Source organism: Balaenoptera acutorostrata, chromosome 15 (genome assembly GCF_949987535.1).
Source record: "Balaenoptera acutorostrata chromosome 15, mBalAcu1.1, whole genome shotgun sequence".
In the NCBI taxonomy this organism is placed as follows: domain Eukaryota; kingdom Metazoa; phylum Chordata; class Mammalia; order Artiodactyla; family Balaenopteridae; genus Balaenoptera; species Balaenoptera acutorostrata.
The window spans coordinates 78,020,077-78,047,961 of NC_080078.1; the positions used below are offsets into that span (position 1 = coordinate 78,020,077).

The 27,885-nt window shown below is 48.6% G+C and overlaps 1 protein-coding gene across 2 annotated transcripts in view; it reads right to left on the reverse strand.

The window, feature by feature from the left end:
- KCNB1 (potassium voltage-gated channel subfamily B member 1) overlaps window positions 1–27,885 on the reverse strand; it is a 112,420-nt gene that overhangs the window by 58,263 nt on the left and 26,272 nt on the right. The window lies entirely within an intron of this gene.

The following is a 27,885-nucleotide window of genomic DNA, read 5'->3' on the forward strand; positions in this document are numbered from 1 at the left end:
TCTGCACTGTGGCCTCTATAACCACTTCTCAAATAACCCTGATGCTGGGGTTCAAGGAAGAAGACAAGGTTGCTGCCTTGTGAAGCATTTGCATGATGCGATTTCACAGGCTTTCTTTCTTCAGAGCTAAATGAGATGCTTTTCAGGGGCCCTCCCTTTACTTTCAAAGTTCAGCTTTGGGGTTTGCAGACCTGAGATGAATTTCCCACCAAAGTGTACAGACAAAGCTGCAAACACACACCCTTTCATGTCTCCATCCATCCAACCATCCATCCATCCATTTCCCCATTCATTCATTAATTCAACAAAAATTTATTGAGGGCCTTCTATGTGCCAGGCACTGTGCTAGTCACTGGGTACCATGGAAGAAAAGATAAAACAAGCTCCTTGTCCTCATGGAACTCACAGACTAGTGGAGGAAGATGGGTCTTAGTAGACCCACAAAATAGCAACACAAATTGGGATGAATGCCACCAGAGAAAAGCTCAGAATAATAAGGGGGACCTAATTTCTACTGGGGGGCAGAGGAGATCTCTCTGAGGAGGTTGATATGTGAGATAAGTATGATTTACAATTTATCAGTGAGAAATGCTCTTGGTTGAAGAAGTAGAAAATGCTGACTCGTAGAGACTCAAACCAGCAGGGCATTCATAATCCCACATAACAAAATGTCCTGAGATAGGTACCCCATCACTGAGGTTCACAACAATATCATAAAAGATCCAAGTTCTCTACCATCCGTTCTACCATCCTCAGAGGACTGGCTCCATTCTCAGGCTCACTCACCTCATGGACCCAAGATGGCTGCCACTGCTCTGGCCATCACATGAAGACATGGCCACACAAGAAAAGGAAAAAAGTCCTTCTCTTCCTCCTATCATTTTCTGAAGTAGAGAAAAACATTTCCAGAAACTCCCCAGCAGATTTGATGGGTGGCATCATACATCCTCACCTAAAGCATCACTGGTAAAAGTAATGGGGCCACCATGATTGTCTCAAACCAGCAGTTTTTACCCAAAGGTGATTTTTTTCCTCCTTGGGACATTTGGAGACATTTTTGGTGCAATAATTGTGTGTGTTGGGGGTGCTACTGGCATCTGGCAGGTAGAGGCCAGGGATGCTACTTAACATCCTATAGCACACAGGACAGCCCCACAGCACAATTATCCAGATGTCAACAGTGCTGAGGTTGAAAAACCATGTCTTAGCCCAATCAGAAGCAAATCCTGACTCCTGGGGGCAGCAGGTGGAAGGGGGTGGGAAATTGGTTAGGGAAGCTTCCTGGAGGCTGTAACAGCTCAGCTCAGTCTAAAAAGATGGACATTGGCCAGACCAATCCAGGAAATGAGTCAAGCCTAGCATCTGGCCAGTGTACCAGCAGAAACGCAGATGACCCCCTCCATCTTTCCTGCCTCTACCACCAGGATGTAAGCCCATGTGGGTACAGGTCTTGCCTGTCCTACTCAGTGCTTTATCCCCATTCCCAGTTCAGTGACTGTCACAGAGGATGTTCAGCAGGTCATTGGTAAAGAAGATGTGAATGGAATGGAGGCAGCAGACTCTTGACTGTGAAATCTCTGGGAATCTCTGGGCATCACACAGAGTGGACATCACATCACACAGAATGAATAAGCATAGGGGGCGCAGTCAGTCAGCAGTAGTAAGACCCCCCCAAACCGGTTCAATCCCATCATGGTACAGACGGGGAGACACTGGGAAGGGGTGAGTCCAAACTCACTCAGCAAGCGGCAGATGCAGGCCACGTCCCCCTTTCCGAGCCCAGGATCAACACCAACTGGTAGAACCGGAATGATTGTTTAGAGACACATGATGCAGCCGATCATAATTTCTAGTTCCTAAATCCAAGTCTATTTGGGGGATTTGGGCATGCCCCACCTCCCATCTCCTCACAAAGCAGTCTTCCCGGATTTGCTTACCTCGTGACCCCAAAAGGATGCTGAGCAGGGCCGCCATTTTGTCACTCCCATTCCCTGCTCAGATCGCAAAATGGCCGGCCCATGTATTGATGCATGTTTTGTTTGGACCACACAGTTCTCAAAGAATTTATGATTCGCCTTCTTTGCCAACAATATAAGTAATTGGGACAGTGAGCCTATAATCCAAATTTCTCACTTTTCTTAGATAAGTGGAAGGTTTGGCAGCACCGTGCCCATTTTTCTGCCTGGCAGCCATTTCCTGGAGCTGGAGTGTGTCTGCCCCTTTAGTTGGGACACAAGCGCTCCATCCCAGCCCAGGGCCCTCCTGGCACGTCCCTCACGTACAGGCTGGGCGAGGCATTCTGAGGTTACAACCCAGCCCCAGCGGGTGGGGCACAGGCGTGAGTGGGCGAGGCTGCGCTGGACCCCGGGCCGGACACTCTTCCCCTCTCTTGGAAGGAAGCGCCTGGGTGACCATGGCAACATGCTGCCATTTGTAATACGTCTTCCATTCGAAATGGAGAGACAAGTACATCTCTCTTCTCTGCTCAGGCGACATCAACTCCTGGTGCCCCCCAAACCTAAGAGCCAGAAGGAGGAAGAGTGTGATCTGTCTTCTCCAATATGGGCCCCAAAGGCAGATGCCCCCAAACACCCCCATTTGTTCAACCAACCCAGAGGTGGGGGGTAGGGAGGGGTTGATTTAGATTCCATCTTATATAAAAAGACCAGAAAATGTTTGATTAGAGATAGAGGAAGGCGTGGGTGTCTGAGACGGGGCTCTATTTCTGGGCAAACGTACACATTCCCTGCTGCCTCCCCTCCCCTCCCTCCTCCCCTCCCCTCCCCTCCCTCCTCCCCTCCCTCCTCCCCTCCCCCCTCCCTCCTCCCCTCCCTCCTCCCCTCCCTCCTCCCCTCCCCTCCCTCCTCCCCTCCTCCCCTTCCTCTGGGCAGCAGCGCAGACTCTCCAGGCCGCTCAACGCCGCCATCTTCCCCTCAGCCATGACCCCAGCCCTCTGCCAATATCCTGGAGTCCCCAGTGCATCCGGCATGTTTCTACACTGCTTACAGGATCAGAAGGGAATGAAATGAGAGAATCATCCAGAAATAAGGAAATGCCCCACGCAATATTTCCCTTTGAAACTAAGAAGCTGAAACCCCGAACTGCAGCGGAAATCGGAAGCCTCATTGAGAAACGAAGCAAAGAGAAGAGTGCCAATAAGCACCCAAGTCCCCTCCTGGGAGTGAAAACCATAAATATTAATGGCCATAATCATCTGGTATTAGTCATATGCCTTGTAAATTAAGGGCTTTTTACCGGGAGTAAACAGCCGTGTTAATGGCAGCAAAAGGTAACCGTGTGGCTGGCTGCACGCCAGGTGTGGCCCGCCAAGGTGATGGCAGAAATCAAAACAGGCCCAATCTGTGAAGTGGGGCAGCGGCTTCTAGAACAGGCGGGGTCAGGGGGCAGGGGGTGTGGCCAACCCTCTCAGTGTCTGCAGTTTCCATGCAGGGTCGCGGGCCAAAGCTGATCTGACAGATACAGCTTCAGACAGTGAAGTCTGGGAAGATAAAGCTTCCAGGGAGAGGTGAGGCCAGGTGGGCAGGGAGAGGGGGGTCTCAGGGAGGTGATTCCAAGGGTGCAAACGCTTGGGCTGAGGGCAGAGGGCGGAAGTTCTGGCTGCTGCCAATCCTGTTGCATTGCAGCCTTGATCTCTTTGATATGTGATGCAGCCCCATCTCTTCTTCCTCTGCCTTCTTTCCCCTCTTCTCGTCATCTTCCTTCTCTGCCTCTACGCCTGCCAGGGCTGACTTCTCCATGAAACACCAGAGACACAGAGCGTGGGGCTCACACGGCTTCTAAGGTCCCCTCCCCAGTGTTCTAATTTCTTTATAACTAGAAGGAAAATGATTTTTTTTTTTTTTTGGCCGTGCCGTGTGGCTTGTGGGGTCTTAGTTTGCCCACCAGGCATCGAACCTGGGTCACTGCAGTGAAAGCTCCGAGTCCTAACCACTGGACCACCAGGGAATTCCCCGGAAAACAGTGAACTTGTAGATAGCAGAAGATGTTTCAATATGTAATCTTAATCTAGTCATCTTTATATCAATGCAGCCATCAAATGTAATGTTGAATAATTTTCATGGAGAAAGGCGAAAGTACCCAGGGCCCCTGAAATGCATAACGTGGTCCTGCTTTCTGTCACCCCCTCTTCTCCACCTCCTCTCCCTTATCCTCCTCCCACTCCTCCTTTTTCCTTCTCCTCAACCTCCTTCTCCCCTTTCTCCGACTTCTCCCCTTCCTCCCACTAACCATGGGGTCTTAAGCAATCAGCATTGCCTTATGGAGTCTCAGTTTCATCCTGTGCAAAAAGGGCTAATAACAATAATTAATAGTAATGACGAGTCAGTGAAATAACATCAGGGAAAGCTTTTGACACAAAGCAGTGCTCAGCAGTGGTACTTCCCTTCCTTTCCAGGAGGTTCTGGAGTCCTGGGAGTCAGAGGTGTGATTTATTTGAAAATCTCAGGGGACAAAGTCCCTGGTCATATGCGCCCCACCTCCCCCCTGCTAAATGCATCATCAGGCCCTCTCTCTCCCTGTTTCCTAGGCTCCCCTGTTCCCCTTAAGGATAAAGGCTTCTCTTGACCCTCCGAGAAAACGCACAAGGCACTTGATCAGATAGATCAACTAATGCCTCCAAATCCCAACAGAAAGCAAGCATCCATTTGGCTGGCTCTGGCAAGGGAGGGGGGCCTCCCAGCTCCTTGTCAGCCAGGACTGGATGCATAATTTGCAGAACCCAGTGCCAAATGAAAATGCAGGGCCTCTTGTTCAGAAATTATTATGATTTTCCAGACAGTGACAGCAGAGCATAAACAGAGTATGGGGCCCTTCTGAGCGCGGGGCCCAGTGCTACCGCAGGAGCTGGGGGCTCGTGACAGTGCCTGTGATCAGCTCGGGGCTGCCGGCCTGAGGGTGGGTGTGGCAGTGGGAGGGGGAGGTGACAGCAGTGATTCTGACTCCCTTTGATTCCCCACAGCCCCACTCCACATAGCAGGTGCCCTGCAAGTGCTTACTTACTCACGGTTCACTCATTTATCCTCTCAGCGTTGGGCCTAGGGTGTCAGGTGAGACCCCTCCCTGGGGGCTGTGCCCTGGACCCTCTCCCTCCTCCCTCTTCCAGCTTCCCTCAGATCCCTGGCTCCCAGTTATGCTGGCCATAAGCACCCTCACCCCTGCCGATCGCACACAGCATAGGCCAGGAATAAAAATGAAATGAAATAATAATGGCTGAAATAGGAAAAGCCAGAATTTATTAAGCATTTACAAGGTGCTGGTCTAAGCTCTGGGTCTATCTCAACCTATTTTAATTCTCACAAGGACCTTCTGAGGTGGGTCCTATACTGATCTCCATTTGGCAGAGGCGGAAACTGAGGCACAGAGAGGTCAGGTCCCTTGCCCAAGGCCACACAATGGGGATGTGGCAGACCTGGGCTCCAGTGAAGGCTGGTGCTGGTTCAGAGCAGGGGCAGGAAGGGGGGTCATGTGGCCTGTTCCCAGCCTCTGGGCAGGAGACCTACAGACCCCTACGAGATGCTTTCTCCTGGGAGTGGGGTAGAGAGCATGGGTGACCGAAGAGTAGTGTGTGGACCCTGGGAGCGCGCTGGGCTGCGAGTCCTGAGACCTGCGTTAGAGTCTGGGTTCGACCGATACGTCAACCTGCAAGGTCACGCACCCTGATGTGCGCCTCCTGCCAGCTTTGCTGACCTCCCCTCCTGCGCCCTCCCTTCACTCCTACAGCAACACACTGGCCTCTCCACTGTTCCTAGACTCTGCCAAATGCATTCCCATCCCAGGACCTCTGCACTTGCTGCTTTCATTTCCGGAGCGCCCTCGTGCAGTGATTCACATGGCTCCTTATTTTTCTGGTTTAAAGTCAAGGCCCACGAAGCATGTGTGTGTGGGAGGGGTGGAGAGCATGATCTGTCTTCTCTGTGACAGAGGCTTCTCTGACTGCCTCACCTGGAAATATATGTAAACTGCTTTGAACAGCACCCAACACTTGGTAAACGCCACAGAATTGTCTAGTACTATTATTGTCATCTAAATTTGCAGCCCCTCAACTTGTCCCTCAACTCCCTCTATTCTTCTTCACCGCTCTTATCCCTTCCTGAAATTATCTTACACGTTTGTCTACTCGTGTACCATCTGCCTCTCCCACTACAGGGCGAGCTCCACTGGGCTGGGATTCAGTCACTTTGGACCCCGCGAGTTAGCACAGGGCTCAGCTGGTATCCCAGGGCCGGGAAAGTCACCTCTCTGAGCCTCACTTTTTTCAAGAGGTAACAGCAGCTCCCACAAAGGCTGAGGAGCAGATGGAAGGAGGGGAGACCCAGCCATGGTTCTGTGATACTGGGGAGGGGACTGCAGTGACGGTCCCTAGAGCTGAGTCCCGAAAGCTGGCCATGGCTGCCGGTCGGCATAGAGGGCTGCCCTGGCTGTCTGGCCTGACCCAGGAGACCGCCCAGCCACAGATAGCATCCTGGGATGGGGCGGGGGGGGCGGGCGGGCGTCCCCTGAGCTTTTGACTTCAGTCCTGCCCTGATCTGGAAGGCAGCTGAGGGGGCTGGGCCATGTAGACCTTTGTCATTCAATTCACTCCCTCAAGAAATATTCATGATTAGCCATCCCACTGGGAAATCCCACTTCACACACACTAAGATGGCTAGAATAAAAAACAGACAGTAACAAGTGTTGAAGATGTAGAGGAACTGGAACCCTCGTATATTGCTGGTGGGAATGCAAGACAGCACAGCCACTTGGGAAAATAGTCTGGCGGCTCCTCAAAAGGTTAAACATAGGACTTCCCTGGTGGCGCAGTGGTTACTAATCCGCCTGCCAATGCAGGGGACACGGGTTCGAGCCCTGGTCCAGGAAGATCCCACATGCCGCGGAGCAACTAAGCCCGTGCGCCACAACTACTGAGCCCGCGTGCCACAACTACTGAAGCCCGTGCACCCTAGAGCCCGTGCTCCACAATAAGAGAAGCTACCACAATGAGAAGCCTGCGCACCGCAACGAAGAGTAGCCCCCGCTCACCGCAACTAGAGAAAGCCCACGCGCAGCAATGAAGACCCAACACAGCCAAAAATAAAAAATAAATAAATAAATAAATAAAATAAAATAAATTAAAAAAAAAGTTAAACATAGAGTTACCATATGACCCAGCAATTCCACCCCTAAGTATACACCCAAGAGAAATGAAAACCTATGTCCACACAAAAACTTGTATACAAATGTTCACAGCAGCATTATTTATCATAGCCCAAAGTGGGAACAACCTGAATATCCATCAGCTGACAAAAGATAAACAAAATGCAGTATTCTCCATACAATGGAATATTATTCAGCCATAGAAATGAATGAAGTACTGATACATGCTACACAGAAGAACTTTGAAAACATTATGCTAACTGAAAGAAGCCAGACACAAAAGGCTGCATATTATATGACCCCACTTATGTGAAATGTCCAGAAGAGACAAATCGATAGAGACAGAAAGTAGATTAGTGGTTGCCTAGGACTGGAAAGGGGTGGGGGAAATAGGGGGTGATTGCTAGTGGGTATGGGGTTTCCTTTTGGGGTGATAGAAATGCTTTAAAATTGATTATGGTGATGGTTGCACCGCTCTGTATATACTAAAAATGATTGAATTATGCACTTTAAGTGGGTGAATTATACATCCCAATATCTCAGCAGAGCTGTTATATGTATGTGGATATGTATGTAGATAGATATATTTATGAAATATCTACTATGAGCCAAGTAAGCAAAGCAAAACCCCTGCCCTCTCAGGAAGCTAACAAGGAAGAGACAAGGGAACAAATAAAAGTGTGATTTGACTCTTGGTGATAAGAAAAATAAAGCAGGAAAGGAAGAGAGGGATAGATGGCAGGGGAGAGGCACTGTAGTTCAGGAAAGCCACTCTGAGGGGGTGACATTTGAACAGAGACGCTGAATGAAGAGATTGAGGGAGTCACAGATATCTGGTGGGAGAGCACCTGGAGAAACAGCAAGTGCAAAGGCCCTGAGGCAGAAGCAATAATCCAGTGGGGCTGGAATGTAAGGAGCCAGAGGGAGGGTGGCAGGAGGTGAGGTCAGAGAATTGATGGGGGCTGGATCATGGAGGGCCTGGTGGGCTGTGGTAAGAACTGTAGCTTTATTCGGAGCGAGGTGGGAGCCATGGGGGAGTTTAGAGCAGAGGAGGGATGGGTTCTGACTAAAGTTTTCATGGGCTCCCTCTGGCTGGGAATGGAGAATGGACTCGGGGATGGAAGTGGGCAGGGTGGAAGCTGGGAAACCAGGGAGGAGGCTACCATAATGGGCCATGTGAGAGATGATGGGGGCTTGGCTCTGGGGATGGAAGTGCGGGAAGTGGTCAGGCGCTGGGTGTGGAGTGTACCATCCCATCCCTGGTCTTGTCTGCACCTCCCCACAGCCCTGACATTTGCAGGGACTTTTATTGCCATTTAACTTGCCCATTGGTCAGCTGGGAGAAGGGGCTTCCTACCTAATGAACAGTCTGCACTCCTTGCACTGTCCAAGGTCAACACCCAATCCACAGCCCTTACCCAGAACCCTGAAAACTCCTATGGATTTGTAGACTCAGGATCCTTGCTGCTTCTCTCTCCTGTGACCAAGTGTCCTGACCCCGTCTGGGCCCTGGCTCAGCCTCCACTACCAATTTCATGAGAAACCCAACCCCACCCAACACTTTATCATTCTGGCAGACTTAACTGCAGACTCAGTTTCTTCATCTATAAAATGGGAATAATAATAGATAACTTGAATGACCGTTGTCAGGGTTAAGTGAGTTAATGTATGTAAAAGCACTTAGAACAGTGCCTGGCACATGGTTGCATTCAATAAATGTTGGCTGTTATTATTATTGTATATTATGTATTATTATTGTATATTATTATTGCTGTATTATGATTAGTGGTAAGGGGTATTTGGCAGATCATGGGGTGAGGGGTTCATGTATTAAAGGATGCTAACTCAGAGCTAATTCTCTTCCCTTGCCCCATTCCCACCAGCAAATTCCTGTCTTCTTCTCACGAAGCATAATTTCTCTCCCTTTCTGGGAAGCATTGGCTCTACTCCCAACCACCCAGAGGCTCACTCATTTCAAGAGGTCTTAAGAAGCCATCTCCCCAATAGCACTGGGCTCCTGGGAGGAATTCTCCTGCCAGCCGCTCAAAGAATGTGTTTTTCTGTACCTTGTTTAAGGAAATGGAAGCACAGAAAGATGGAGAAATGTGCCCAAGGTCACAAAACTTAGATGTGGCAGACCTGGGAATTTAATCCACATCTGATGCTAAAGCAACTGTTTAAAGATAGAAAGCTGGTGTTACTGAGTGCCTATTATGTTCCAGGCATTTTGTAGGCATTGCCTTTTTTTAAATTGTATTTTTACAAAAATTATATTTTTTTGAGAAAGTCATACATGCATACAGTTTAAAAATCAAAAGGTACAAGAGGGTATACATACAGGTAAGGGGGGATCTCCCTTCTGTCCCCATTCCTGTCATTCAGCTCCCCTCCCTGGAGCCAGCCACTGTCCCAGTTTGTTATGGATCCTTCCAGTGATGAGCTATGAATGGCAGACCCCACTTGCCTACCCAATATCCACCCTCCACCTTACTAACAGAATCCCAATTTTGTTCAGGCAGCCACGTGCCCAGGTAAAAATGCTTATGTTCCCAGACTCCCTTGCAACTAGGAGCAGCCATGTGACCCAGTTCTGTGCAAAAGCTCCTGGGCAAGTCATTCCTTTCTACTTCCCCCCAAAGACAAAGCACGTTTTGCCCTTTGCCCTTCCTTTCCCTTCCTGCCTGGAATGTGGACTTGATGCCTGGAGGCAGTGCAGCCATTTTGAAACCATGAGGATCAAAGCCACATGCTCTGGAACAGGAAGAAGGAAGATGCCTGAGTCCTTGAGCATCTGGGTCGGCACTGGTCCACCCAGCTCTGGACTTTTGTTGTGTTTGTTCAAACCATTGTTTGTTGAATTTTCTGTTCCTTGCAGCTGCATGCCTTCCTAGCTGATGTACTATACATACATAAGCATTTATATTTATCTGTATTCTTTCTTCCCCACAAAAATGAAGCATTTTTTACACCTACCCTTCAGAATCTTACTTCTGCACTTAATGATGTATCTTGGAAGTTGTTACAAATCAGTACACACAAAGCTCCAAACGTAATTAAATTATTGTGTCAAAGACTTTGCACACATGCCCCGTAAGTCCTTCAACCAGACCTCTCTTAGGCCTCATTTGGATTGTTCTCAACCTTACAAAGATTATCCAGGTATATATATTTCCCACATGTGAGGGCATATCTACAGGAGTAGAAAGGGTAGATGCCTTTTAAATGTTCCCAAATGTCAAATTGCCCTGCAAAGAGGTTTGGCCAATTTGCATTCCACCAGCAATGTGCTAGAGACCCCATGCATTGTCTCTAATCCTTGCAATGACAAAAATTGCTAATGCCCATTTTGCCAAGACTTAGGGAATTGTATGTGGCCTACCCAAGGTCATGGCAGGTAACTGGTAGAACTGGGATTTGAACCAAGGTCTGTCTGATGTCAAAGCTGTGCTTTTAAACACTTACATGACATTGCTTCCCAGGCAGGCTGGATTCCAGAGAATCTCATCAAAGAGGGAAGAGTGAATATAACCTGGGTGCTGGTCTGTGCCTGAGAAGGGCCTTTGGGTGGAGCTGCGAAGAATACATCCTAGGCTGGCTTTCTTCTCAGATCTGCCACTGCCTTGCTGTGTGAGCAAGTTCTGCCCCCTCTCTGGGCCTCAGTTTCCCCATCTGTAAAATGGGTAGCTTGGAGTTGTGGATCTCTAAGACCTTCTAATACTCAGCTTCTGGAAAATCCCCAATGTCTGAGGGTCTCCAGGGAGACGCTTTTTCAGCCCCCAAAATGGAAACAGTCTTCTGAGCAATTTCTCCTCCGTTCCTGACCAATCAGAGGTCAGTAGCATCCAGGGGCTTCTATTTCTATCTGTGGACCGTAGTCACACTCCCTGGGGGAGGCTGGGCTGCGGAGCAGAGAACGGCCTGGCTGCTCTGTTTCCTGTTTAGAGCACATCTTCTTCCAGCTCTCTCTGACACCTGGATTCTGAGGGCAATGATTCTAATTATGGCTTCATATACCCAGAGCTTACCATAGGTCAGGCACTTGCCAAAGTGTTTTACAAATATAACGTATACACATTTGGAAGAGAGAGCCTATTCTCATCCTATTTTCCTTATCCAACTTTACAGATAAGGAAACAGAGGCACAGAGGGGTTAAACGGCTTGCCTAAGATCACTCAGCCAGTAAGTGGCAGGCCAAGGTTTGGCTCCAGGAAGCCTGGGCCAGAGTCCGTGCCCTTAACACAGGGTTTCTCCACCAAGGCACTGCTGGGCTGGAGCATTCTTGTCTGGGGGGCAGTGCATTGTAGGATGTTTAGCAGCGTCCCTAGCCTCTACCCACTAGATGCCAATAGCACCCATCCTCCTGGGTGTGGCCACCCAAAATATCCCATACGTTGTCAAGTGTGCCCTGGGGGCCAAAACACCCCTGGCTGAGAACTGTTGCCTTAACTACAGCTCTGGAGGAATGGATTCTGGGTCCATCTGGGGGCTCTTACCCTCCTGATCCCAGATTAGGCTCCTGGGAGGCACTGCGAAATCTGAGAGACCCGTGCTGGAGGTCCATGCCCTGTGTAGGTGATGGAGGTGTTGCAGGCCAGCCTTCTCTGAGACTGGTGATGGGAAAACTCAGTGAGGGTCATTGGTGGACAGCAGCGTGGTGGTGGAGTGGGTTTGGAGGTCAGCTGGGTGACCTTGGGCAAGTGCCTTAACTTCTCTGGGATGCCGTCTTCTCAGTCAAAATCAGTGATAACCGCTTGCCGAGTTGAGGTGTGAAGCAGGGGTCACATTATGGGGGAAGAAAAATGAAAACCAGAAACTACCTCAATGTAAGGTCTACTTAAATAAATTATGGTTCATCCATGGCCTGGAAGATTATGTAGCCATTAAAAATGAATGAGGTCAATGTATTTTTGCTGATGTGGAAAGAGCTCTAAGGTTTATTAATTTATTAATAGTTAAAAGGCAAGGTATAGAGCAGGATGTATGAAATAATCCCATTGGTATTGGTATTAGAAAAAAAATTGAATGTTCAGCATATCCTTATTGAAAACCTACTACTTGCTAGGCAGTGTTCTAAGCAGTAGGAATACAGAACAGACAAATCCCTGTTTCCTCAGAGCTTGTGGAATGTGAGTATGAAGATTCAAACACATGAAGATTTTATAAGAAGTACAAGAAAATGGTTTCTTCTGAGCCTGGAGACGTGGGGGTGAGACTGCTATCCTTCCACTGTATACCCTTCGGTATTGTCTGAACTAGTCTTCACTGGGTGCGTGCATTCATTTTAATTATCAGTTTTTAAAAGACCAGATCAAAGAATTAGAGGCAAAGCACAGTGCCCGGTTGCCTTTGTTATGATCACGTATTCAGTAACTGTTTCTTGAGCACCTACTATGTGCAGCTACTATGCTGGGTGCTGAGGAAGAGTGGTGAGCAGGAAAGATGAGAAACCAGCCCTCAAGGGGTAGGCACTCTAGTTGTGGGGCACAGACCCACTGGAGAAGTAACTACAAGTGTCATTCGTGTTACAATGATGACGTCCAGGGGATTACAGAGGCATCAGCACTTAACAGAGGGGAGGCCTACAGATTTGGGGAGTTGGCCAGGGGTCAGGAGCCTGGGCTCTAGCCCTCTCTCCCCTGACACAACTTCCCTGCCCCCCACTGTTCACAGGGTGTGGCCTCGTGTGGCTCTGGAGCTAAAACAACTAAAATTGACTGAGAACGTACAACCTACGAGGCACTCTGTAAGCACTTTCTATATATTAATTTACTTAATCCTTACTACAACCTTATGAAGTAAACAGGATTTTTATCCCTATGCTACAGATAAGAAAGCTAAGGCACAGAGAGGATGAGTAACTTGCCCAAGGTCACTCATGCAGCTGGTACGTGGCAGAATCAGAACTGAAACCCAGGTTGTCTGCTGCAGACCCCAAACTTGTAAATACTTCCTTTTATGACTTCTCCTTTTCCTCCTCTTCCCTGCTCATCAGGGGCCGCGCCCTCTGCCTCCACGCCCTCCCCCAGACTGAGGATGGCCCTCTGGTCCCACCTCCAGCAGAACATGCAAGGATGAGGGAACATCCCTCCGCACCCTCACCTGCCTCCGTGGCTCATGTGGCATCTTGGCTTTGCCCTCAGAGCCCAGGGGGAAGAGGGGTCAGAATGGGCAGGAACCACCAGGAGCACACGGTGCCTCTGCCTGCCTGTCCTTTAGGGATAAGGGCCTGCGTTGACTCTTAGAGCCCAAGGATACAGACTGAATCTAATTCCAGACCCTGAAAGAGCCCTGCCCTGGGTCACAAACTGGGTCCTAATCTTGGTCACACTGAATCCCGGCTCTGGCCACAGATTCCTTCACGACCCTGCTCCTAGTCTAAGCCCTGACCCTGGTTACGACAGAGCTCTCACTTCGGTCACAATCTGAGCCCTGGTCCTGGTCACAGACCCAGTCTTAGGCTGAGCCATGATCCAGGTCACACACTGACCTCAGACTCAGATTTAGCTCTGATCCTTGTCAAGAATAAGCCCCGACCCTCATCACGCACTGAGTCCTGACCCTGGTCACACACTGAGCTTTACCTTGGCCTCAGGCAGAGAGCACCATCCCCACCTGCTGCTTTCTACCATCCAAGGGTCTGGAGAACTTCTAGAATGCACTCTTCCCACCTATCCCTGAGCTTGGACCAGTCATTCCCTCCACCTGTGTGAGGATGGTCCAGACTGCCATCTCCCAGGGCCAGTCTGGGGGACCTGGGGAGCCCTAAGAAAGACCAGGAAGGCATGATTTAGATAGAGCTAAATTCTTGGGAGGCCCCTTCCATCCAGAGGATCTCAAACCCCTCCTATTTCTCCCTGCCCGTCTCCTTCTTTCATGTTCATGCACACATTTATCTTGAAATAAAATTCATCAGCAGAATTCTGTCTTTAAGGAAGGGAGGTCAGATAGCCACCCAGCAGCTGGGCAAAATTCTCTTATCAGGAGGAAGTGCCGCCAGCAGGAGAGGACAGTGCCCTCTTTTCCCCGCCAAGCATTACCCTCTCCCCCCCCGAGCCTGGCTTGATTCTGAGGGGCTGTGGAGTCCCCAGTGGGTGGAGAAGGCCTGCTGGCAGGAGGACCTGTCTCCCCAGCAGCAGCTGTCTGCCCCTCAGATGGCCAGGGTCTGCCTCAGGGCCTGGGAATCAGCCCGTGTCTGAACAACAATAGTGTAAAGATTTGAAAAGGGTCCCCCCTTCCAAGGGTGGCAGGGCCTGGGCAGGGCGTGACACATTGGGAGCATGTCCCTGTGGTCTCCTTGAAGAATGATGTTTCCTCCATCAGGCCCCTGGGGGGGTTCCCTGAAAATGGGGGTGGGGGACGGTGTGAGGAGCACACATTCATCACCTTCCTCATTCCCCCAGAGTGCAAACACGTGAAATCATGGAGATGGAGCAGATGCTGAGTTTTCCACCCTGTTCCCCTCCCTCCTCTGGAGGGGAAAGGACTTCAGCTCCTGTGGGTGGTGGGGGCAGGGGGGTACTTTGGGGGGTACATGGGGATACATGGGGTGCATGGGGTACATGGGGGTACATTGAGGGGTCCATGGGGTCCATGGGGTGTACATGGGGTACATGGAGGGGTACATGGGGTACATGGAGGGGTACATGGGGTACATGGGGTACATGGAGGGGTACATGGGGTACATGGAGGGGTACATGGGGGTACATGGGGTACATGGAGGGGTACATGGGGGTGCATGGGGTGCATGGGGGTACATGGGGTACATGGAGGGGTACATGGGGTACATGGGGGTACATGGAGGGGTACATGGGGTACATGGAGGGGTACATGGGGGTACATGGGGTCCATGGGGTCCATGGGGGTCCATGGGGGTCCATGGGGTACATGGAGGGGTACATGGGGTACATGGAGGGGTACATGGAGGGGTGCATGGGGGTGCATGGGGTGTATATGGGGTACATGGGGTACATGGGGGTACATGGGGTGCATGGGGTACATGGAGGGGTACATGGGGGTACATGGAGGGGTACATGGGGGTACATGGAGGGGTACATGGGGGTACATGGGGTACATGGAGGGGTACATGGGGGTACATGGGGTACATGGAGGGGTACATGGAGGGGTGCATGGGGGTGCATGGGGTGTATATGGGGTACATGGGGGTGCATGGGGTACATGGGGGTACATGGTGGGTACATGGAGGGGTGCATGGGGGTGCATGGGGTGTATATGGGGTACATGGGGGTGCATGGGGTACATGGAGGGGGTACATGGGGGTACATGGGGTACATGGGGGTACATGGAGGGGTACATGGGGGTACATGGGGTGTATATGGGGTACATGGGGTACATGGGGGTGCATGGGGTACATGGGGGTACATGGTGGGTACATGGGGGTACATGGGGTACATGGAGGGGGTACATGGGGGTACATGGGGGTACATGGAGGGGGTACATGGGGGTACATGGAGGGGTACATGGGGGTACATGGAGGGGTACATGGGGGGAAGGAGGGAAGCGTGGTTGCTGAGGCCGGCTGGGGGTATTTCAGCTGGGCGTCCTTCAAACCCCACCACTACCTAGGACAGCCTGTGAGTTGTGTCCTAGTTGGGGAGTCAAGAGTCAAATATCCAGTGAGCCAGTCAGTGGGACATGGAGGTGGAAAAACAGTCAGTCAGCCTGTCGGCCATCTTGTCAGTCAGACACAGAGACAGGCAGATATGTCAGTCACTCAGCTATTTGATCAGGCACACGGTCAGACAGCCAGGCTGAGAGACGAATGGTCAGTCAGTCAGACAAGGAGATGGACAGAGAGACGTCCTGTCATCATCTGTTATATACAACAGGCAGCCAGCAGTCAGATTGACAAACAGGCTGTCCACCCTCTTGCCAGTCAGACATGGAGACAGCCAGCCAGGCGGGCAGTCAGACCAGGAGATGAAGAGATAGGCTCGGCCAGTCAGCTAACTACAGCCGAACACCCTGGAAAACAGACAGCCCAACAGGCTGTCAGCCAGACAGACGTGAAGGCAGGCAGATCACCAGGTGATCACTCAGCCATTGGGTCAGACACCCAGGCAGAATGGACAGACAGACAGTCAGTCAGACACTCATAAAGGCATTTAAACAAGGAGATGGACAATTTGTTACGCATCCAGTTAGATACAACAGTCAGTCAGACAGGCAGACAGACGGTCAGTCATCCATTCAGTCAGAGGTCTCACAGTGTCATCACACAGGGAGCCATTCAGTTTCACAACCACTCCGTCAGTCTGGAGACAAAGAGGTGATCACCCACTCAGCACAGGTGAGTCAGGCAGACACCTAGGCGGACAGAAAGACACAGCCAGACAACCATTCATCCAGTCAGCCGTCCAGCCAGTCGGACACCCAGGCAGGAAGGCAGACAGACCAACAGTGACCTAGGCTTGTAACCAGTTTGTTAGACGGACAGATCATCAGGAAGACAGGCAACCGCCAAGCTAATCATTTAGACACGCCTCCTCCAGTCAGTGGTGTGGTGGACGAATCAGACAGACCCAACTTGCTCCCCGGCCAGTGACCCAGCTGGTCATTACGATCCAGGCCAGGCAGTGTAGTAACTGGACACTGTGAGGGATGCTGGGAAATGGGACAGATGGTCACAGAATAAGCAACCGGGGATCTGAACACCCTTCGCAAGACCCTGACACAGACACCTAAACAGTCAGGGAAAGCTTCCCGGAAGAGGAGGAAAGAGGACCAGGCTCAGCAGTCGAGAGCAAAGCATTCTGGGTGGGCTAGCTGCCCAGCCCCCAGCCAGGACTGGAGGCAATTTTCCAGTTTGTGTCTCCTCTTTCCTTAACCCCAGTCCTCTTCTAGCTCTGGGCACGGGGTCCACACATTCCCCAACCTTTTTATCCTCACCATGCCCTGCCCTATCCCAGGAGCCCTTTCTCCCTCTGAAGCATGTCAGACACATTGCCAGGACCTGGGAACACCCCAAAGCTTCCTACTTTTTACAGGTTGCAGGGCTACAGAAGGGCTGTCGTGCGTGCGTGTGTGTGTGTGTGTGTGTGTGTGTGTGTGTGTTTGGGGATGGTGTGTGGAGTCCTTGTTGGGCCCCCTCCTTTCTCACAGCTCTGCCAAGTTTTCCCTTCCTCCCTCCTCCCCTGGAGCTGGGGGTGGGGAGGACCTCCCACCTCCCAGGCCACTTCCCATTTTGGGAATTGGGCTGAGAACTATGCAAGGAGACAGAAATAATTCCTTTTTCGAGCCTGGCCTGGGCCATAGCAGCCCAAACATTGGCCCAAAACCAGTGCTGGGGAGGGGCCCAGGAGGGGGCAGCTGGGGGCGGGGCTGAGCCCTGGGGCCCAGGGAGACAGAGGCCTGGGTGTCCAGAAAATCGTCCTCAGACAGCCCCAGGGCTAGGTCCCAGGAACTTGGAAGACACAGAAGCTCCCAGCGGGGAGCTGCCAGGCCAGAAAAGGTTGGGGGAGGGGTATGGGGAGCAGGATAAAGAAAGAGGAAGAAAGAAGTCACAGATTCCCCGCTGGCAAAGACAACTTGAAAAATAGACCATGTCTGGAAGACAAGAAGGGATCTCTGATATCTCCTGAGAACACGCCCCTCCCACAGGCAGACAGGGTTTCAGCAAAATGGGGGCAGACCCACTGACCCCTCAAGTAAGAGATGGTGGCCAGGGAAGCACTTAAGCACACAGGTGGTACACACGAAACGCAAGTGTCCTTCTGATGGGAATTCAAATACAGCCAGCTTAGTACCCCGGCTGCACTGCCTCCTAGCATGTGACCTGGGCAAGTCACTTCAACTTGCTCAATGTCACATTTCACATCTGTGAAATGGGAGCAATTGTAACAGAGAAGAGCTAAATCAGACGCGCCACGTTGGATCTGTTTCTTTGACTTTAACCTTTGCTTTTCGTTGATTTTGTTATTATAATCATACATAATGGCCTGCCGCAGGGAACCCTGCCCACCTGTGAATGGCTGCTAGAAAGTAGAAACTAACACATCCCCTCACCGAGGCTGGTCATTCCAGGAGATGTTTTGCAAGACTGATGGCCCTTTTACTTTACTTCCTCACCGCCTCTCCCTCTCTGATTCTATAAAAGAAACTGGCATCCAGACCCAGATAAGATGTTTTTTCAGAGACACTAATTTGCCGGCTTTCCAATAAAGTCGTATTCCTTGTCTCCGATTCACTGGCCTGTGGTGCGGTGAGCAGAGCAAGCTTGGACTCGGTAACAAATTTGGCTTAGCCAGCCAGGAGCCTTGCTGCTCGTGGCTAGCCGGCCCCGGTCAGGGAATACTGGGGCAAGGCCCTAGCAGCTGCCAGGACCATTTGTCCTGAGGATCGTCCCTTCAAAGTTCCCTGAAGCGGCACCAGCTACACCAGCACTTGGCAGTTGAAGCAAGGAGCTGACCAACTTCAATTTGGGGCTACGAGTCGACAGACTCGATTCGATTCTGGAACTTCGGTTCCATCTGGGGAACTTTGGTTCCAATTTGGGGAACTTCGGTTCCATCCGGGGAACTTTGGTTCCATTTGGGGCTACAAGTTGACGGACTCAGTTTCTGGAGGGTAAGTCACTCCGGCGTGCAGGCCGGGAACATATTCCCCCCTCAATCTGGGCTTTTCCCTTACGGGACAAGCCAATCTGGTCGGGGTACCCTGTTGGAGGGGAGAATTTTTGTTGGACTCTACCTGATTCTGGGAACCGGTTCACTGAGAACTAGTTCGTTGGTTTTGTAGGGTAAGTCTACCCGATCTGGGAACTAGTTCATTGGTTTTGTCTTGGCTTTGTGTGTATCGATGCTAGAATTTGTGCCTTTTGTGTTGGAATTTGTCTGCGTCTTTTGTGTTTTGGTGTTATCAAACTTATAAAAATGGGAGATACTCCATTTATCCTGAAGGAGAGCCCTTTGGGGCATATATTAGATAAATGGGCAAAACAGCTGTGGGCCTATGATTAAGAAAGACATGATGTTCTATTGTAATAGGGTGTGGACCCAGTATATGTTAGGATCCGAAGAATGATGGCCCCTGAATGGCTCACTCAATTATTATACAGTCTCGCAGTTAGAAATGTTCTGCAAAAGAGCAGGGAAAAGAGATAAGATTCCAAATGTAGGAGCATTTATGCTGTTGCATCAGGGGGAAAAGGAGTCAGAGGGCTGCCCCCTAATGGTGCTGTGGTCTAAAAGGAAACACCAAGGAAAACCTGTTCTACAAGGGAAGAGGGAGAAAATGAGAGTGGGGACATGTTATTTCAAAACTTAACCCCCCCTCCAGCCTATCCAGCTCCCCCAGTGCCCGAGCAGGCTGCACCAGCAGTTGTTCCAACTGCCCCCCCCCCACCCCATGCCGCCAACATATTCTCACTGCCTCCTGTTTCCCCTACCTGTGGGGATCAAATAGAAGTTCCTATGGTAACCCCCGGGGCACAGGGACCTGCTTTAGTATCACCATCTAAGACCCAACAGGGCACCCAGTTTGGACCTAGAGCCACTTGTGCAGCAGGGCAATTTCCCTCGCCCCGATATCCTGTAAGAGGCCAGGGGACTCCCTTGGACTTGAGGCGTCCAATTCTGATTTCCCCACAGGAGCCCCGGGTGACATTGACAGTGGGGAACAAGTTGATTGATTTTCTAATAAATACGGGTGATCTTAAGAGGCTTGTAAATATTAAACAAAGGGGAAACAAAGTCATCCTAGGAAAAACTTGCCTGTATCTTTGAGATACAAATGTTCTATCTGGTCTTCTCAGAAACCTTTATCTCTGCCATCTTTTTAAAATGTAAATTTTGAAAAAGAGGGTATGGTAATTTAGAACTTGACTTGTTTTCCATGAATATTAGTAGAAAGGGTTTAGCCATCTAGATAAGGGAGTTGATTTGTTCCATCTGCCAGAAACCCAACTTTAATCCAACCTCTTCTGTAAACTGATGGATTTTACACTGCCGTGCCTGACTCAGGGCTGAAATTTTGAAATGAGAACTATGATGTCTCTCTGTTTGTGTGTTTGTATGTGTTTTTGTCTTTGGATAACATTGCTGAGGTTAATCTGTAAGTGAGCTCTATTTTATTGGCTTAAAGAAAAGTAAGCACTTTCAAACCAAACAATTCTAAATACAAGAGAAATTAAGCTAAATGAGTTTCATGTTCACGTGAACTGGAAAATATTTAGTATTAAATTAATGTCTGGTATTAATGTTTAAGTTTGTTGATCTAATTAATATAGACATGTCTTTAGAGCCATCAACATTAAGTATAGTACTTTCACTGCACCTAGGTCTAATAGAAGTTAAATGAAATCTTGTTATATCTGTTGCAAATTTGTCAGCAATAAAAGTAACTTGATATGATGAAACTTTAAAGTAATTATAAATGAGATAAGAGCTTTTAGGTAAACTATAAAAATATTTTTATGTTCTAAAAATCATCTAAAATAGTTTCTCCAGATTTTGGTAACTATTACTTGCCTCTTGGTTGTCGTTAGAAATTAAGGTTTTTAAGAGTCAGGGATTCTAATTTAAATATATAATTAAAGCTACTGAAAATAATAAAACATTTCCGTACGGTGGAATGTGTGTTTTCAGTTAAGAAGGTATGAGAAATGGAATTACATTTTACTGAGAAAGTTTTGTACATGGTCAGGATTAACAAAATTTAGATTGAAGTTAACTAAGTAAATGGATTTTTTTAAGTAAGCTAATACAAGACTGGAATTTGATCTCTCTCTGTTAGAAGTGCTTCTTTTGATAACAGATTATATAAGTTTCTCTGCCCTTAGGTGATCCATATTTGTTTTCTTTTCATCGTTTTGTGACTTTGGTTAAATGGATAAGTACTGTTTCACAGTGACCTATGATCCTGTTGTGTTTTAAAACCTTTTTGATATTTTTGATAAACTTCCCAAATATCAAAATCTGACTCAAGCTTTTTAGCCTCCAGCTGACTCTGGGATACTCTGAAAGAACATCCCTGAGACATCTCAGAGACAGATGTCAAACTAAGTTTATTTGATATGTTAAATTGCTTCAAAAACATTGTCAAGTGATTGGAGATGAACCTTAGATTATAGTGTGTGGAGATATGTCATTTATATAGATATTCTAAAATTTACATGGAATCCCTAACATCTGATATGTCCTGATATGTTATCAATCATTATACTAGCTATTCTAAAATGGTATATCCAAGTTTCCTGCTAATTGCGTTGTACTCAAATCTTTATCCATGCTATTTTAAGTTTTGTCCTGATGCTTTTACAAAATGAAGATTTTCAAGAAGACTGATAAAAAGGAACTTTTTAAGAAATACAAGTTTCTGATAGCCTTTAGATAATATCACTGGACTGGGTAACAAATGACAAAACTAATGGGAAACCTGACTATTTCATCCAGATCAACGGGAATTAATTACATGAGACTGAATAAACTGGTAAATATGATTTATAACTTTACGACTTTGGGAAATACATTGGCTTTAATCTTTGTTTTTCGGAAAAACTTTTTCTCTTGTGCTATGACCTACAACAAGTTGATAAAGTATGCCTTTGTAAACAAAGACGAAACATTTATCTTTTTCTCTCTACCTGATCCTGCCAGAATTTGTTGTCTCCAGCTGGCTCTCCTGTGGACTTGATATTATGCTAATCATTGTTTTAATTTGTTCTTTATTTCCAAATTGTTTGTGCTTTGTGTCTCCCCGCTGTACTGTCTTTGTCAATATTACTAGCTGCATTGCTTATATCCTATTTTATAAGATCGTTGTCCCTTGCAGTACCCAGTGTGTAACCGAGCCTCCAACAAAACTTCTATGGCTAAACATCTTAAGGAAATAGATCACTTTTATAACATAAAATAATTGTAATAATATGATTCTAAGTATGGGAAGAAGCAACAAGGGAAAATGTCTCCTGGATCATAATTAGAGGATCCAGAGAATCTTTAATTATCAATAGGGCCTAATCCAAAAATTAGCACCTAGAGTGGCATATCAAGAATTTTCCCTTGACCTGGGATGAGCCTCCCAGAACCGTGGGACAAAATCTTATCATGAAATAGCTCCCAAATATTGGTAAAATTCCTGATCAAGAGGAGAGGATCAGTCATCGGCGATTGCAGCCCTCCAACGTGAGCCGGTGAACCCTGAGGAAACTCAGGAAGGAGAATACCTGCCATCTAGCAGCCATCAGACTGCAGCCACTCCCTATGGTGAGCCCTGAGGAAACTCAGGATGTGAAAATACAGGATACAGGCCCCAGATAGCTGTGGTGCATATCAAAGAAATGATTTCAGTGAGCCCAGACTCTTGTATCTTCCCATACAAAGAAAAATGCTATATTTCTTAACTTGAGATGTGGCCTCCTGGATTTGAAGCCCTCAAAATTCCTGATAACTCTCAACTTTTAGGTTGTGAATATTTTTAAGTATGCAGGTGTAAAGTAGACACTTCCAAAGCGGAACAAAAGACAAATCTCAACATTTGGAACACTGACACCAGTGGTGGACACTCCCAGAAAGATCCACCTGACGGAGTAGTTAGAACGTTGTCACCCCTTTTTCCACAAGACTGTGGAATGGACATGACAGTGGGGAATTGTAACAGGGAAGAGCTAAATCAGACTCCATGTTCGATCTGTTTCTTTGACTATAACCTTTGCTTTTCGTTGATTTTGTTATTATAATCATACATAATGGCCTGCCGCAGGGAACCCTGCCCACCTGTGAAAGGCTGCAAGAAAGAAGAAATTAACACATCCCCTCACCGAGGCTGGTCATTCCAGGAGATGTTTTGCAAGACTGATGGCCCTTTTACTTTACTTGCTCACCGCCTCTCCCTCTCTGATTCTATAAAAGAAACTGGCATCCAGACCCAGATAAGATGGTTTTTTAGAGACACTAGTCTGTCATCTTCTTGGTCTGCTGGCTTTCCGAATAAAGTTGTATTCCTTGTCTCAACACCTCGTCTCCGATTCATTGGCCTGTTGTGCGGCGAGCAGAGCAAGCTTGGACTCGGTAACACAATGACAGAACCTACACTCCAGGGTGGCTACAAGGATTAAATGACATGATGGGGGTAGAAAATCTAGCACGGAGTAGGCGTACAATGCATTTTAGTCCTTCTTTTCCTTCTTAAAGCATTATTCTTATCTCAGTGCGGTCTTAACAGCAACCCAGACAAAGGTAGATCTCAGTGCACATTTTCTAGGTGACACCCACCTGGAACCTCGTCTCTCTGAGCTTCAGTTTCCCCTTGTGTAAATGATAGTTTAGGACAAGAGGAGGTATCCCTGAGAGCCAGCCCTTTCATTGCTGTCATCATTAGAGTCTCTGGTGATCTTCAACATATGATTGCATCATTCCCAGCATGCATTTTCCCTTTGCCAACCTCTTCCTGGTCAGCTGGGATCCATCTGGTCCTCAGGAAGCTGACTCTGCCCCTGCCCCGGGCATAAGCCAATCAGCACATTGCATCCCCCAGGATAGGCACATTGCATCCTCTAGCCACTGAGATTGCTCAGAGTGTGGCATGTGACTTAAACTAGTCCAGTGAGATTGACTTCTGAGACTTTTGCTGGAATGCTGGGAGTTCTCTTTTCATCTGGACGACATGGTGTGCAAATGTGAAGCCTAGAATTACCTTTAGGGCTCCCATGAGGGGGGCCAGCCCAAGAGCAAAGCTGACTCACAGAGAAAGGCAAAGCAGAATGAATCATAGACATTGAAAAGACATTGTGACCCCTCTTTTACCCCTGGATCAAAACTCACTGAGACTTTTCAGTTACGCCATCCAATAAATGCCCTTCATTGTTTATGCCAGTTTGATTTGGTTTTCTTTTTCTTGCCCCCAAATACATCCTTACAGACATATCTCTTTTACCAAAGACTTTCCACCAGTTTTAATCCTCATTGTGACCTTTCTAAATAGATACTATCATTCTTCCATTTTAGAGATGAGGAAACTGACGCTCGGAAAAATGAATTGACTTGCTCAAAATTACAGAGGCAGAAAGTGTCAGTGCTGGGATTTGAATCTGGAAACGCCTTATGTTCCTTTCTTCATGCTATATGACCTCCCCATTTCTCATCTATCTCTGAGCAATTGAAAGTAAGAAAAACAGTAACAACACTAAACAACAATAATAATTGTTCCAGGGAAGACAAATCTCAAAACGTCAAAGCCTGGAAGATTCTTAGAGATCATTCAAGTTAACCTCCCTCAACCCTCCATTTTGTAGATGGGGAGACTGAGGCCCAGAGAGGGGAAGGGACACAGGGTGAAAGAAGCAGATTGGGAACCAGGGCCTGGGAGAGCAAGAGGAGATGGTTCCTGCAAGAACGGATGGTTTATCTGCTGTTTTGTGTCTGCCTGGAGGGCTTCCTGTTGGTAACAAATCCCTTCACTCTTTAGAGGAACTGTCCCTCTGCTCTGGAGCCAGGTGGCTTGGTTGAGGCTGAGCCCACCTCTAGCTCTAGGCCTGGCCAATCAGAACTGTGCGTTCCCCTGGCAGCAACAAACGGCTCCGTTTGAGCACATGACCAAATCAAGCCAATCAGAGTGGACCCTGGAACTTGTGGGGGGACTACAGAAAAGAGGGGCTCTAAGTCTAGAACTCCAGGCTCAGAGCCTGTGGCAGGCCACCGTGGCAGGTTACAGTTTAATAATCTAGCTCGTTTTCACAGCATGCATTTTTAAACTTGCTTTCCATTTAGGGTAAGCAACACAACCCAGTTTGCTGGGCCCATCCCAATTTTAAAACTGAAAAGTTCCATGTCCAGAGAACTGCCTCAGTCCCAGGCAAATGGGGACAGGGAAGGTTGGTCACTCTACTTCAATTTAGGGGTATCTGATATTGGTTTTCCATTAATAGCAGATTCCTTTTAAAATAAACTTACTTAAATTTAATAAGTGGGCCGTTTACAGGAAAAATACTAAGAAAATAATAGTACCTTTAGTGAAAGGAAATGGTAAGAAGAAATCATGAAAGCTGCATGTCAGTGCCTGACAGTCATGGGAGACACACATGCCTGCAAGTTCCTGGGTCGCTGGCCTGCTAGCTGTTTGACCCTGGACAAGTTGCTCACCCTCTCTGAGCCGCCATGTCCTCCCCAGCTCACAAGGCGGTGGAAAGGACAGAGGCAGGGCTGGCGCGGGCAGGCAGGCTCTGTTTATACTCTTAAAGTGTGGGCTCCTCCCAGGGCAAAACCTGCAGCCAAGAGTGGCTCACAAGTTGTTGGAGGAGGCCCTTCATCCGCCTGCTGCGCTTGGCTGATGGGACCTTGTCTGCAAATTAGCCACCAGTCAGCCAAGACGCCCTTTAGAGATGCTAATTGCCTGGAGTCCAGGAGTCCACACTCCTCCCTGGCACAGGCGGCTGGCTGTCAATCTCTTGCCATTGTTGTCTGGAACAGCGCTTGATTTGTCTACACAGACCAGGGGCCTGGCATGCTGTTAGCATCTAACCATGGCACGGTGCGTGGAGCGTGGTCCGGCGATGCTCCTGCGTGTAGCACACAGGTGCTAGCAGACATCTATCCCTGTGGACATCCCTGTGGACGCATGTGCACCCTCCTGCTCTCTGTGGACACGTGTGCACCCTCGTGCCTGCCCGCTGGGGCCCTCAAGTTTGGGGATGAATGAGTGTATATGTGTGCTCTGTGAACCACGCATAAACCTGCACAGAAAGAGCCCCAGACAAGGTACATACAGGCATGCTACGTGGGGCTGTTGTGAGGATTAAATGACAGACACCTGTAAGGCGCCCAGAACGGTGCCTGGCACGTGGTTAGTTAGCCCTCGGTAAATGAGATCACATAAGTGATCATTTTCCCCCATAGCTCTTTTTTTTTTTTTCTTGGAATAATTTTTTACTTATAGATGAGGAAATTGAGACCCATACACGAGAATTTGCCCAGTGTCACATTGGCAGTTCTGGAGCCAGGATGAAAGGCTCACATGCCTGATTCCCAGGCCAGCCCCATAGCTCTTATTTATTGAGGTATAATTTACACATATAAAATGCACACGTTTTAAGTGTTTCAGTGCAATGCCTTTTGATAAATGGAAACACCTGTGTAACCACCATCCCAATTAAGGTACACATATTTCCATCACCCGAGAAAGTTCCCTCGGGACCCTCTTCCAGTCGATATCCCCAGAGGCAACCACTGTTCTGATTTCTCTCACCAAAGTTTAGTTTTGCCTATTCTTGAAGCTCATATAGAGATGGTGACTATTAACATACTCAGACACACGCAAGTAAGCAGGCAGAGCCACACACACTCGCACATACGTGCATGGAAGCTCACGGATGCACCCAGATACACACTGAGAAAGGGGTATTTCTAAGCTGTAAATCCCTGGGTTTCAGTCTGCAGCTCAGATTAGCCTCTCAAGGTCCCGGTAGCTAAGGGAGGTGGGGAAGCTCCTGGCACTGGGACCAGACCACGGGGAGGCTCCTTCAGCATCTCCTTTAGCTGCCCCTTGCTGGATGACCTCAGGAAAGTACGTAAAATCTCAGTTTTCTCCTCCATAAAATGGGATGACTAACATCCTCCTCCCTTGGATTGACCACTTACTATGTGCCAGGCACTGTTCTAAGGCCTGTACAAGTCCTAACCCACTCCATTCTTCCAGCCAGCTTAGTAGTTAGACCCCTCTCTTATGGGTAAGGGAACTGAGGCACAGAGAGGTGGAGCAGCTTGTCCAAGGTCACACAGCTGGGAAGTGGCAGAGTTGGATTTAACCCAGTATGGCTCCAGAGCCTTCACTCACCACCCTTACAGTATACCCCTCCCCATGGAGAGACTATGAGGGTTATTATCTATTCCACGCCCTGGAAAACAGTAGGTGCTTAATAAATATGAGATGCGGCTACTACCAAGAACATTCATGTCCACTATCTCAGTGATGCCTCAGCAGAACCTAATTTTACAGATGAGAAGACTGAGGCTCAGAGAAGTCAGTGGCAAAAAAATCCAGGTCTTCTGATTCTAAATCCCACATTCTTTTTATTCTCCCCAGTAGGGCTATCCTATCCCACGAGGAAGGGAATTTGTTTTGTTTACTACCATGTTCCCAGAACCTAGAAGAGTGCCTGGCATGTACTCAGCACTCAATAAATGTTTTTCCAATGAATGGGTACAGCAGGGAGCTGGGAGGAATCACCCAGTCCAATGTCCTCCTTTGTAGTTGGGGGATCCAGAACCTAGCGAGGGGGTGTGACTTGTCCAAGGTCACACTGTGCCTTAGGACCATTGAATCTATCAATTTCTCCCTGCCTGGTTCACTCTCTCTACTTCCTGACCTGAGCAGGCCAAAAGCTTTTGGGAGCCCATGAGACACCCTCAAAGGCCATGTTAATGGGGAGCTGGCACAGAGCCTCTCCCAAATTCATTATGCTGTCCAAGGTCGGCGTGGAAGGCTGCCAAGCTAAACCTCAGAAAACGCCCGAGCAGAAGGGAAACAAGGCCCAGCTTGCCAGGGCTTTTGCGCCGGGGATGGGGAGCATTCCTGGCGGAGAGGGCGGGGAGGGAAGGCCAGGCCAGCCTTTAAAAGCCCTTTGTGCACAAATGCTTGAACTGCAGCCCACTCTGGCCATCGTCCCCACCAAGTCAGCAGAAGAAGCTAAAGCTTTCAGCCCAGCAGGACAAGGGGAGTGGCCTGAGGTCTGTGCTTGTGGGGACAGGGTCAATGAGATCCCATCCTGAAGATGAAGGAGA